Source organism: Mustela nivalis, assembly GCF_964662115.1.
Source record: "Mustela nivalis genome assembly, chromosome: 3".
NCBI classification, from domain to species: domain Eukaryota; kingdom Metazoa; phylum Chordata; class Mammalia; order Carnivora; family Mustelidae; genus Mustela; species Mustela nivalis.
Genome location: NC_139022.1, coordinates 49,023,062 through 49,035,922, shown reverse-complemented (window position 1 = coordinate 49,035,922; position 12,861 = coordinate 49,023,062). Strand labels below are relative to the sequence as shown.

Here is a 12,861-nt window from a genome sequence, read left to right as displayed (position 1 = left end):
TCTGTGCTTTATGATTGTATTTTTAAAGCTAATGATGTCTTTCACACATCATTGCATCTATTCGTTGGAAACAGAACACACAAGTAGTGAAGGAGCGGAAGGGAATGTGGAATTGCATTTACACGTTCTGATTGGCTAAACCCAGCCGCTGAAAGAGCAACCGTCAGGCTCTTAAAGTGACTCCTTCAGCGTCCTTAGCAACCAGCCTCATTCCCCAGGGACCTCGAGAATCTTGGTGAGTCCCACTCCGGAGGATTTGAGGGGCTCAGGCGATCACATCCACCATGGGGGCGGCCGGGAGCCCCACAAAGACCCACAAATGAGAACATGTTAGCTGAGCCTTGTTCCAGGATTCTATAGCTCTGGCTGTTGGAAGGAGCTTCTATTACTCAAGCCCCTCGCCCGGACCCACCACTCCCGCCCCTCGGAAGAAATCTCAGCAATCCAGTGCGGAAACTCCCGCGAGGGCAGGGAGGGAGAAGGTGGGGGAATCAGCCTCCAGTTATTTCATAAGGAAATGGCTTTTTTTCCCTGGGGATACTAAAGGAGGTGTGGTAACTTTCTTAATATCATTGGGGAAACTTATTTTTTCTGGACTGGATTTGCTTGTTCTCCTGGCAACCTTTACTTCGGAACCCTCCTTGCCTTGCTGAACAGCCTTCAAATCTTTATATAGTTGGTGAATTCTCCCGCCCCACGCCTTTTTTTATACGCAGACTCTTTTGATCTTAAAAAGAGAAAGTTCAGAAGTTTGGGGAAGTGTGTGGCGCTGTGTGTATGTGTGTGTGTGTGTGTGTGTGTGTGTGTGTGTGTATGTGTGTGTTGGGGGGGTATCTTGAGGATGTGAAATAGGAGTTTTAAAAGACAATCTTGAGAAAAAGGTATGAGCTGTTGATTAGGAAAAATCTTTGTGTATATGTGGAGTTAGGTGATACTAGGTTCACCTTATTTACTTTATTTTAACAATGTGTCTGAATGGATTCTATCTATTTGGTGGTCTTTGACCAGATTATTATTTTTTAAAAAAGATTTTTTTATGTGTGAGAGAGTGTGCATATGTGAGTGGGTGGAGGGGCAAAGGAAGAGCATCTCCAAGACTACCTGCCAAGGGTAGAAGCCAAGGCAGCCCCCCGCCCCCATCTCACCACTGTAAGATACAGGACCACCTGAAACCAAGAGCAGGTCAGCCCACTGAGCCACCCAGATGCCCCCAATCAAATTATCATTTGATCTTTAAGGTTACAGTCTAAGTCTTGTATTCTTTTATCATGCTACCTACCCAAAGGCTTGATAAAATTTTAATATTGTCTAGTTCTCTAAAATTGTCTTTTAAAGTGTACTTTTCCAACATTGTTTTAATCAGCTTAAAAAATACACTAGGGCTTAATGTTAAAAACTCTCTCTCTCTCTTTCTCTCTTTTTAAAAATTTTGGGTCTACTCCAAGTTGCGGATGAACTGCCAAGCACTTGGACAGCTTGCTGGAGCTGTTTGAAACATATTTCTGCAATTTGTAAACATTTTTTGTTTTGCTGGTCCGCATAAATCTTTAGATTCAAGGTGAGTACCAGATTTTTATTTCAGTAAGAACTATTTTGTATGAGTCCTTATCTTGATGACTAATGCTCTTATCTTATTGACCATCTGATTCATTATCAGAACCATTCATTAGGATGATTCATTTGGTAAGTGCTCCTTTCTTGAAGTTAATTGTCCATCCAGAACTTGTAGTAAGGGGTATGGTCACAAGTGCTAAAAATAGTTTAGTGATATCAGTTAGAATTTCCCCAAATACTTCATGCTTGTGACTCTAGGAGATACTGTTCTAAAGGTTTCTCCTGGTCAAGTGTAGGAAAAATTATATATTGTACTGCTACTTAGGGAGATTTGCAGTGCACAGGTGGATATTAACTACTCCTAGCGATCTTAGGGTATGCAAACCTATTTAATTTTGTTTAGTGCAGTATTTCCCAAACTTATTTTACAACAAAACCTTTTAGGAGGTAATTATATCCCAAGAATCTGTATTCCACAAAACATATATGGGAATTATTATTCAAAACTAAAAACTGTACTCTTTATTTTTGTTTGTATTTCCATAAAAACAATTAGATTTGTTTTTTTAATGTAAAACAATCTCTATTTGTAGATGTCATGATGCTAAATATAGAAAATGCTGAAGAATTAACTAACAGACTATTAGGTCTAATAAAGAAGCTCAGCCTAGTTGCAGTATACAAGATCAATATACAAAAATCACATGCAAGAGAATGAAGTTGGAACCCTATCTCACACTATCTACAGAAATTAACTCAGATAGATCAAAGAGCTAAATGTAAGAGTTAAAATTATAAAAACCCTTAAAAGAAAACATAGACCTAAATCTTTGTTACTCCGAGGAAATGGTCTCTAGGACATGACAACAAAAGCACGTGCAATCAAAGAAATAACAGACCCAATGTGTCATCATTGTTACAAACTTTAGTGCTTCAAAGGATACCCATCAAAAAAGTGAAAGGATAATCCATGGAATGGGAGAAAATGTCAGGGAATCACACATTTGATAAAGGATTCGTATCTGGAAGATATAAAAAATAATTATAACTCACTAATAAAAGACAACCCAATTAAAAATGGGCAAAGGATCTGAACAGACATTTCTTCAAAGGAAATATACAAATGACTACTAAGCACATGAAAAAATTCTCAATATCATTAGCCATCAGGAAAATTCAAATAAAACCTTTTCATACCCATTTGGATATTTGTAGTTAAAAAGACAAGTTTTGATGTGCTTGGCTGGCTCAGAGAAGCACACAACTCTTAATCTTGGGGTTGGGAGTTTGGGCTCCACATTGGGTATAGTAGAGATAACTTAAATAAACTTAAAAATAAAAAGACAAGTGTTGGTGAGTGTGTGGAGAAATTAGAGTCCTTAGGCACTGCTGGTGAGAATGTAAAATAGTGTAGCCCTTTGGAAAACAATCTGGCAATTCCTCAGATGGTTAAATATGCAGGTATCACATCCTATAATTTCACTCCTTGTGCATACTCAAGAGAATTGGAAATACGTATCTATACATACATTTGTAATTGACATTAATGGCATCATTAAGACTGAACTCATCACATCTTCTTGGATTCTTGGATCTCTGCATCAGCAAATCCACATTTAAGACAAGTTTATACTTAAATTTATAGGATATAAAATTTCATGGCCACATGTGTTTATCACAAGTGTTACATTGCACAAGTGGTAAAAACAAATATTGAACAAATGCCTTTTATAGTCCAAGAGGGGATGCAGAGTACAGTTATTGAGAAGAATAAATTTTATATTTTTCTTCTTGTACAGATTGCTATAATAACTTCACACACCTGGTACAGTGGTCATTCAGCTCTTAGGTCACTCATCTATTTCTCTGGCTATTCAGACTTGTTTGTTTACTCAGTGATGCATAAACAGATCGAGTATATCCTTCACATACTATGGACATTGGGTTTTCCTAATCACTGCCAAGTTCATCCTACAACATCAGGACCCTAAGAACAGCCAACCAGCATTAGTGTCCTTAAAACCAGCAATTTTCCTTTCCCCAGCCATGGTTAATTTCTTCTAGAACATAGCAGCAATACAGAACTCTTTCATCGGGTTCAGAACTAAGGTTTGCAGCAGATATCACCTTAGAAAATTCATCAATGTAATTTTCAGCAGAAGTTTTTTCATGCAGGGGTACCTAGGTGACTGAGTCTTGGTTTTGGCTCAGTTCGTGATCTCAGGATTTTGAGATGGAGTCTTGACTTAAACTCCGCACTCAGCAGGGAGTCTGCTTGAGATTCTCTGTCCTTCTCTCTTTGCCTCTCCCCCATTCATGCTTTCTCTCTCTCTCTCTCTCTCTCTCTCTCTCAAATAAATAAATAAATAAATAAATAAACTTAAAAAAAATTTTATGCATGTATTAAGACATTTTACACCATGAAGCTTTTTACATTTCTGTAGTCTGTCTTCTGAATATCAATACTCATGTTCAGTGTTCATTTTTTCATGGTCAAATCTATTTTGTTTAATGAGCCACCAATCAGGCATTTCCCCTATTTGGAAAGCTTAGCAGCATTTTATGTTTTATATCTTTATTGGTCTTTAGCTTTTAGTCTTCATAATCTTATTTTTCTTGGCTCTCTCTATCCCAAATTTGTCTTTCTTCAGAGATTTTGTTCCATTCTTTCTTTCTTTTTTTACAAAAAGGTTTTATTTGAGAGAGATAGAATATGCATGAAAGGGGGGAGGGGCTGAGGAACAAGCAGACTTCCCACTGAGTAGTGGGGAACCTGGTGCAGAGTTCCCTCTCTCATGGAACAGAGATCCTGACCTGAGCCAAAGTCAGAAGCTCAGGCACTGCTCCATTTTTTTCTTCTCTAATGATTTTTTTACTCCTTCAGGAATGACCTTAAGATTTTGATTTATTCTTGTTTCGAGTTACAAGAGAACAATTACAGGCCACCATATTATTTCATAGTGTGGGGCTGCAATGAAATTCTATTGTGTTAAGTACTTCCAATTTTTAAGTATTCTACTCATTAGGTAAAGACATTTACATTATTTGAACTCAGGCAAAATAGAGAAAGAATCCTGTTAAGAGACAGATAGATGGAAAACATATCTTATCATACTTAAATTAAAATTTCACTGTTTTTCAGATCTTGGTATATATTTATAGAATGTAATATTTACCAGATATTTTTCTTAGGCAGTTTTCCTCCTCTAAAATTACCTGGAATTCTTTCATAGAATTCAGCATCTTGAAATGTGATAATGTTGGTTTACAGGCCCATCTTTTTTCTTCAGATTATAATTTCTTGAGGAAGAGACCATATTTTAATTATCTTTTAAACATAGAAAGCTCAGACATGATTAGCACTTTTATTTTTTGGGAAAACTGAACCAAATTGAATTCCCTAACTGGCAACCACTTACAATGAATAATGTGAGTATTGTTTGACAGTGCTAAATATAAAATGGTCAAAACAGACTTCTATTTCTAGCTTATATGTTGGTACGTGTGTGTGTGTGTATGTGTGTGTACTTTTTAAAAATTTCATCTTCTATATTGAATGTTGCAAGTGAATAAAAAAGTACTGGCATAAACATGAACCCAATAGAAGAATTCATGGACAATTACATCCATTTTTCCAATTTTTTTACAGACCATTGATCACATTAGTTTGTATCAAAGCCAAATGGCTTCCTATGATGAATATCAACCTAAATAAAGAGGTAAACTGGGGTAAACTCAAACTGCCAGAAACTGAATACTCAGGAATATTAAAAAATATTAATATATTAATATTAAAAAATATTACTCAGGAATAGTAAAAGAATTGCAGTTTGGGAAACACAAACTATAGCAAACTACAGGCCGTTTGTTGAAGGTTTTGGGTGGACTGTATTTATGGGAGAGGAGTACAGAGAAGGAGGAAGTCCAGCCAGACTCCAAGCAGTAAGTACACTGGCTGTAGGATGAGGAAAGATTCTTGGGGGATGTTTGTTGGTGGTGAAATAAGTTCTCCAGCCATTTATAGGGAAACTGGTCTCCCATTCTTGAGTTTCATTTGCCTGATAGTGTACGTGTGAGATTCTCCATTCCATATCCTCTGGTTACATTTTAGATTCAAATCTTTTAAAGGTGAGTAAAAGAGATTTAAGGAATTTCAGTCAGATCAAGACTTTATTATTTAAATATTAGATCATTGCAATTTTCTTGAATAAGTTAGTAAGTAAGTGACTGAGTGATGAATGAAAGTAGTTCCTGTTTAAACTTTAATGGTACTTTTTAGTTCATTTTCCTCATTGTCCAAGGTCTTGTAAATCATCTGTAAATACTTTAAACACTGTAGTTTTCAGTATCTTGAATAGCCCTCTTTCATATTAGTTATGAATATCTTACATGCTACTACAAAGTTAAAATATGTGTACTAGTTATGAATCATAGTCAATAGACTTATGTATTGCAAGAAATATTTCTGTACTTTGCCTAAATTGACTATGTATACTCCAAGCCTCTGTTGTGCTTGACTGGTTAGATATTTATTCTTAGTTTTGATTAGTCTTTTCCCTACCCTGGGGTTATACAAAGGTCCTAGGTACTTATACATCATGAAAGTGTTGGAGAGTCACCATGGGGCATTGGGGCAGTTGTCACATCTGTGGGGTCCCCTCTGTTTTGGCATCCTTTCTGGGGCCACAATGAGACTGGTAAAAGATTTTTATGCCTCTGTTATACTGTGGGATCCAGTCTCTCAAGATGCAGTACCCAGACATACCCCGACATTTCTTCCATGGTACGGTCACCTCCAGGGGATGCTGCTACAAGAAAGGAGATGGCTCTGAATGACCTATGTTACCTTCCAGGAAACATTGCTCTCCACACACCCCAAAGCTTTTTCCCTCCTTACAGGGCACCCAGTGTCATCTCTTCAATGAGCTTAATTTTTTGTTTTTGCTTTTTTAAGATGGGGTGGAGCCAGAGATATGTATATATGATATATATAACTCTCCTTGGAATAGAGAAGTAGAAACAAAAAGTGAGAAGTCTTAAAATATATAAAGCCATCATATTTAAGAGGCATCTGTCATACTCTATCATTCATACTTCTCCTTTACAAATTAAACATGTTTAGTCTTTCAACTATTTCCAAAAGGGACATGGTTTTATATCTCTTCACTTTTCCCCTCATGCCACTTGATAAAATAGATATATTGGTTGTTTATAAGTAAAGGGTCCAGAATGGATGAGATAATCCAGTTCCCATCACACTTGGCATAAAATATCTGTAATTAAGATTTATACCTGATAGATATAATTTAATTTTTCAGTGGCAAGTAAAATAATGAGCGATTTAAAAAAACACAGTTGATGTTGACATAATCCATATACTCAAACTTTATGCTCCTGCAATCTGAATATTCTCTAGTCTGACTCTGGATTATATTGTTGGTGGTAGGTCTATGTTAAAGGGTTTTGAACAGGAGAGAGGGTCTGGGCAATGATCAAGAGATTTATATTTGGAAAAGTTACTGTGGCAGTCATGTAAAAAATGAGGCTAGAGGAAGAGAGATCAGAAGGAGACTGGAAGATAGGAAGTTATGATATTAGTTTAGGACAGGGTAATGCCGTCCTGATTTGGGAGAATGACAGAAGGGCTTAGAAGGAGGCTCGATTAACAGAGCTCCTTTGAAGATGGGAATCAATACAACATAGCGACAAATAGTGGCTCCCCATTGTTTTGATGCTACACAAGCCAGTGAAAAACCCAGAACAAGGTGGGGCCTGACAATGACCATGAAAGGAAGATTTAGATGCAGACTTGGTTTCTTGTGAGTGTGAAGCTGCCAAACAAATCCCAAATTGTCAAGCTTTGGATCACTAGCCATCAGGGAGATTCAAATTAAAACCACATTGAGATACCCCTTACACCAGTTAGAATGGCCAGAATTAGCAAGACAGGAAACAACATGTGTTGGAGGGGATGTGGAGAAAGGGGAACCCTCTTACACGTTGGTGGGAATGCAAGTTGGTGCAGCCTCTTTGGAGAACAGTGTGGCGATTCCTCAAGAAATTAAAAATAGAGCTTCCCTATGACCCTGCCATTGCACTCCTGGGTATTTACCCCAAAGATACAGATGTAGTGAAAAGAAGGGCCATCTGTACCCCAATGTTTATAGCAGCAATGGCCACGGTCACCAAACTATGGAAAGAACCAAGATGCCCTTCAACGGACGAATGGATAAGGAAGATGTGGTCCATATACACTATGGAGTATTATGCCTCCATCAGAAAGGATGAATACCCAATTTTTGTAGCAACATGGATGGGACTGGAAGAGACTATGCTGAGTGAAATAAATCAAGCAGAGAGAGTCAATTATCATATGGCTTCACTTATTTGTGGAGCATAACAAATAGCATGGAGGACAAGGGGAGTTAGAGAGGAGAAGGGAGTTGAGGGAAATTGGAAGGGGAGGTGAACCATGAAGGACTATGGACTCTGAAAAACAATCTGAGGAGTTTGAAGTGGCGGGGGGTGGTGGGAGGTGGGGGGAACCAGGTGGTGGGTATTGGAGAGGGCACAGATTGCATGGAGCACTGGGTGAGGTGCAAAAACAATGAATACTGTTACACTGAAAATAAATTTAAAAAATTAAAAAATAAGATGTTTAATATCAGAGAAATATACTTCTATCTTGTCTGAGCCATTTTCACTTTTACTTCTCTTTTATGTCAGTAAATTTAATTCTAATGTGATATATTCTCTTATAATTTTATTTTTATTGAGGTAAAATTTGTCTGTAGTGAAATGCATGAAGGTTCATTGTACAATGCAATGAGTATTCTGGGTCTCTATTTCTGGTCACGACCATTCTAAAGCTTAGTGATTTAAACAATTTTTAAAAAATCTACTCTCATGGTCCTGGAGTTGATTATACACAATTGGGTAACTCTCATTTCGGGTCTCTCCTGTGATTTCAGTTGGATGTCAGCTGATGCACTAGTCATCTAAAGACTTGGCTGGGCTGGATGTCCAAAATGGCTCACTCACATGGCTGACAGTTGCTGCTTGCTGTCAGCTGGGGGCCTGGCTTGGTACTCAGCTGGAGCCATCAACCAAAGCTCTTATGCATGGCTTTCTATGTGATGTTGGCCTCCCATCATGGTGGCTAGACTCTGAGAGAACATCCTTAGGAGACCTAGAAGGAAGCAACAAAGCTTTTTTATAATGTGATTTCATTGCGCCACAGTTTTGCTTCTGTGCACCTGTCAGTTCAGCAAATCACCAAGTTAGGCCCAGATTCATGGAGAGAGTAAATTTAGATTCCATCTCTTGAGAGGCAGTGACAAGGCCACACTGCAGACAACATACAGTATAGGAGATATTATTGTATCATTTTAAAAAAAATGTGGTCTGCTACACTGAGTTTTGATACATATTTATAGTCACTTTGGCACCTCCAGTATCTAACATTTCCATCTGTACCTTCCATCTAGTCTCCAGCCCCACGTCTCATCCTCCTACAGACTATAGCCATGGAATAGCTTTGCCTGTTCTTAAACTTCATGTATTTGGAATCATATAGTATGTACTTTTGTGTTTGGTTCTTTCACTCAATGTATTTTTGGTGCGTGTAGTAGTAGTTTGCTTTTTATTACTGCGAAGCAATTGCCTGTTACCTATTACCTATTAAATATGGTTTTATATGCAATGTTTTATTATCATTTAGTTCTACGTATTGTGAAATTTCATTGTTCTTTCTTCCTTGATCCAGAGGTGACTCAGAATTTGGTGCTCTATTTCCCACTATATAGAGGGTAAATTTATCTTTTTGTTAAAATTTTATAACTTATTATGTTTTGATGCCAGGAAATATAATCTACTATGTACATTACCTACTTTTTGTAATATAGTATGACTTGCTTTCTAGACTAGAATGTGATCAATTTTTAGAAATTATATTTGTGTGTTTGGGAAGAATGCATATTCTTTGATTGAATACAGAATTTGATTTGGTTTGTTTAGTATATTATATTAATTATATTGTTTAAATCTTCTGTACCTTAGCTGATTTCCTTTTTTATTGCCTGCTTGACTTACTAATCTATTTTCTTAGAGCCACATTATCTGTCTATGTCTTTCTCCACCTGTGTGCATATTAGTTCACAATAGCTTTTCAGTTCCCCAGTAGCTTAGTTCTGGGTTTTTCTCTGATAATTTCTTGGATTTCAAATCTGTTATTCCTACAAGGTTGTTTTTATTTTTATTTATTTTTTAAAAAGATTTTATTACTTTGGGAGGAAGGGAATGAACCTGTACCAGCAGGAAAAGCAACAGGCAGAGGGAAAAGCAGACTTCCCGCTGAGCAGGGAGCCTGATGTGGCCCCTGAGATCATGACCCCAGCCAAAGGCAGACTTAACCAACTCAATAAGCCACCCAGGTGCCCCTACAAAGTTGTTTTTAAAGATAGAGGCCAAAAGCTTGTGTTAATTAGTTATCTTTACTGGTATTGAATTCTGTATTACCTTTTTCATACTGTTTATTCAGAAATCTTTTTTTAATTGGATATAATCTCTTTTTTTGTATGTGCATATTCTTCTGAGGTTTTTATATATTTTTAAATTAATATACTGCCCCCCTTTTCCCATATTTATATCTCTTTTTTCTTTCTCTCCTTTTTGTTTTTTGGCTAGGACTGCTTATTAAACGTTGAATTAAGTCATAAGAATAAGGATATCCTTTGCATTATTTCTGGCTTTTCAGACAAAACTTCTAAAATTCTGTTATTAATTTCATGTTTCTTTTAGTTTTTCTTAGATAGCTTTGATTAAATTAAGGAAAACTGATATCTCTACCTTGCAGACTTTTTAAAAAATTTGTTTGTTTCTATAATCACGAATGAAAACTGGACTTAACTGAATTATTCTTTAGTATATATAAAAATATTTTATACATTTTTGTCTTAAGTTCATCAATGTTATGATCTATGATAATATATTTTTATAATGGTAAATCATCCTTGCTCTTCTCAACTAAGTCTTCTCAGTTGTAATGAATTATTTTTTATTGACATTGCTAGATTTGGTTTCCTTGTGTTTTATTTAGAATTTTTGCAACTATGTTAATAGGTGAGATTTCCCTATAAATTTATTTTCCCATGCTGATCCAAATCCTGTAACCTTGAGTGGCTTAGAAATTTATCTCTTTAGCATAGGATCTGCTAACATTGTTGAAATTCTAAAAAGTCATTAAAAATAATAAAATCATAGAAAACTTTAGAAAGGTATTCTGGGGAGAAAGAATGAGCATAAGAATAAGAGAAAATGACAAGCTAATTTAAATAATTGTATTGCAGTTTTAAAAGCAGCTTTTGTGTAAGTGTTCGGTTTATTCTTTTGGTTTTCATAAAATATGACATATGTTTTAGAGATGATTAAATGATTAGAATCTAATATATATCATATCTAATATATATATCTTTATTTATCTATCTATATGATATTATATATGGTGGCTTCTCTAATTACTTACTGAGAAGAAATTGATTAAGCCTATGTTAAGTGTGAATCATTACTCTAAAAAATGTTATTATATAAAACTTCAATCATGCAGTAAAATTGGGAGATTACTAAATTAATCCCCATTCACTTTTAGCTCAGATTCAACAATTATCATTTAAGTTCATACATTGTGATGTATTTATTATATAGTATTTTTATGTCTAAAATGTTTATTACTTAATGCATTTGTATGATTAATTAGAAGAATATTATACAAAGAACAAATAGTAAGTAATGAGTATTACTCTTCACTTGGATAATAATAACCCATTCACAGGACATATTATTATTATTATTATTATTTTGAACAATTGGGCTTTTTATTTTAATTTTTCATTATAGCTAATAATATTTTAAAAATATATTCACTGTATTTATGAAGGTATGAATGAATTGTGTGTTAGTTTCCTGTGGTTGCTGTAACACATTACCACAAACTTGGTGGCATGAAATTCATTTTCTCACAATTCTGGAAGTCAGATGTCCAAAATCAGTTTCACGAGGCATAAATCACAGTGTTGGCAGAGCTGCACTTCCTCCAGATGCCCTAGGGGAAAAATCTGTTCCTGCTTCATTCAGCTTCTGTGGCTGCCAGCATTCCTTCATTTGTGGCCACAATGCCAGGTACTATTATAATCCCTATTTATAGATGAGGAAACCGAGGTACCTGACAGTTAAGTAATTTACAGGTGACCCAGATGTAATCTGTGCTGGTGCGAGAATTTAAAGCATGCTGTTGATTCCTGCACTTTCATGGTTCCCTGTTATACCATACAGAAGTGTGAGAAGGAGACCTCACAGAAGTAGGGAGATAAGCCAAGTGATAAATGAAAAAGGAAGATGCATTATTTCTAGAAGGGATGGTAGGCAGAGTCAGTTACTTTAGTGCAATTAGGCAAGATGAGTACCGATAAACTCTCATGAAATTGTTTACCTTGAAATGGTTGTCAGCCTTGGGAAGATGATCTCAGTGCTGAGACAACAGAAACTAGATTCCAGATATTGGATGTTCTGCACCTGAATAAATTTAAGGGTAGATATAATTTAATATAAAAATCACATCTGATATAAGTAAAAGGTAAAAATCACACTTTTGCCCACCTCAGATAAATATGCTGGGTAAATCTGTGGAATTTATTTAAATTATTGGAAACTATCCCTAGAAAGTGGTAAAGAAATGTGAGTTACTGTAGACCATCCTCTATGGTGGAGTGCTGTATAAATCAAGACAATTAGAGCAAATGAAGAGGTTGGTCTAAGAAATAGTTGCTGTCAAAATAATGATTTAAAAAAAAAAGATTTTATTTATTTATTTGACAGAGAGAGATCACAAGTAGGCAGAGAAGCAGGCAGAGAGAGTGGGGTGGGGGGTTTGTGGGGGGGGGAACAGGCTCCCTGCTGAGCAGAGAGCCTGATGCGGGGCTTTATCCCAGGACCCTGAGATCATGACCTGAGCCAGAGGTAGAGGCTTAACCCACTGAGCCACCCAGGCACCCCATGATTTTTTTTTTTTAATATCTCATTTTAGTATCGAAGGGAAGACTTTATTTAAAAAAGAGCAATCCAATCCTTAAGATCATTTTTATTCACTTAAGATTTTGTTTTCATTTCAATCTACAAATTCAGTCAGCACTATTTGTTTTGGGTATTACAGAGAGTATAAGGGTATTTCAATCTTAAAGATCTATTTAACTTTAAAAAAGCTAATTTTAAATTTACATAATGTTTTGCTAATTCAGGAAAAATGTCTATTTT

The 12,861-nt window shown here is 36.0% G+C and overlaps 1 protein-coding gene across 1 annotated transcript in view; it reads left to right on the top strand.

Annotated features, from left to right (window-relative positions):
- The first annotated feature begins 233 nt into the window (after positions 1-233).
- Positions 234-12,861, top strand: part of TMEM232 (transmembrane protein 232) — a 292,765-nt gene continuing 280,137 nt past the window's right edge. The window contains exons 1-2 of the mRNA XM_082723721.1: positions 234-467; positions 1,446-1,558. The gene's annotated coding sequence lies outside the window, so the exon portion shown is untranslated. The remainder of the gene's footprint in view (positions 468-1,445; positions 1,559-12,861) is intronic.